Below are 515 nucleotides of genomic sequence, written 5' to 3' on the forward strand. Positions count from 1 at the left end.
TGGTTCAAGTCCCCATACGGACCAAAGTACAGTGGTGGACTGGTAGCTGGAGAGGTGCCAGTTCACCTCCTGGGCACTGCCCAGGTGCTCTTGCGCAATTCACCAAACCCCCAACTGCTTGGGGTGCCTTTTCATGGGGCAGCCCCCCCCTCTCTGACATCTCTGAGCATGTGTGTAATAACAACAGAGTGTAAAATTGTAATTTCCCCTTGTGGGACTAATAAAAGGTAGCTAAAAATAAAAAAATGAAATCAATTAAAAAACTTCTCTTTTTTTTAATACTCTTATCAATTTTTTTTCTCTCCAAATGCTATACAATTGACAAAAACACACAAAATCAATGAAAGTAGTGAACTGATTAATTATTTAACTTGTGAGGAGCGTTAGTTTTTTGGAAAACTTGTTTGAAATAAACCCAAATTTCTGACATGGAATCTTTTTTTTGGAAAGGGGTCAAATTTGACCCAAAGACAACACGAGGGTTAAGCTAAGCTAGGTTAGCCTCCTTGTGTTCG

At 39.8% G+C, this 515-nt stretch overlaps 1 protein-coding gene across 1 annotated transcript in view; it reads left to right on the plus strand.

The window, feature by feature from the left end:
- Window positions 1-515, plus strand: part of dgkza (diacylglycerol kinase, zeta a) — a 154233-nt gene that overhangs the window by 65441 nt on the left and 88277 nt on the right. The gene's annotated exons all lie outside the window — the stretch shown is intronic.

The sequence above is a fragment of the Etheostoma spectabile genome, chromosome 24 (assembly GCF_008692095.1).
Source record: "Etheostoma spectabile isolate EspeVRDwgs_2016 chromosome 24, UIUC_Espe_1.0, whole genome shotgun sequence".
Lineage (NCBI taxonomy): Eukaryota > Metazoa > Chordata > Actinopteri > Perciformes > Percidae > Etheostoma > Etheostoma spectabile.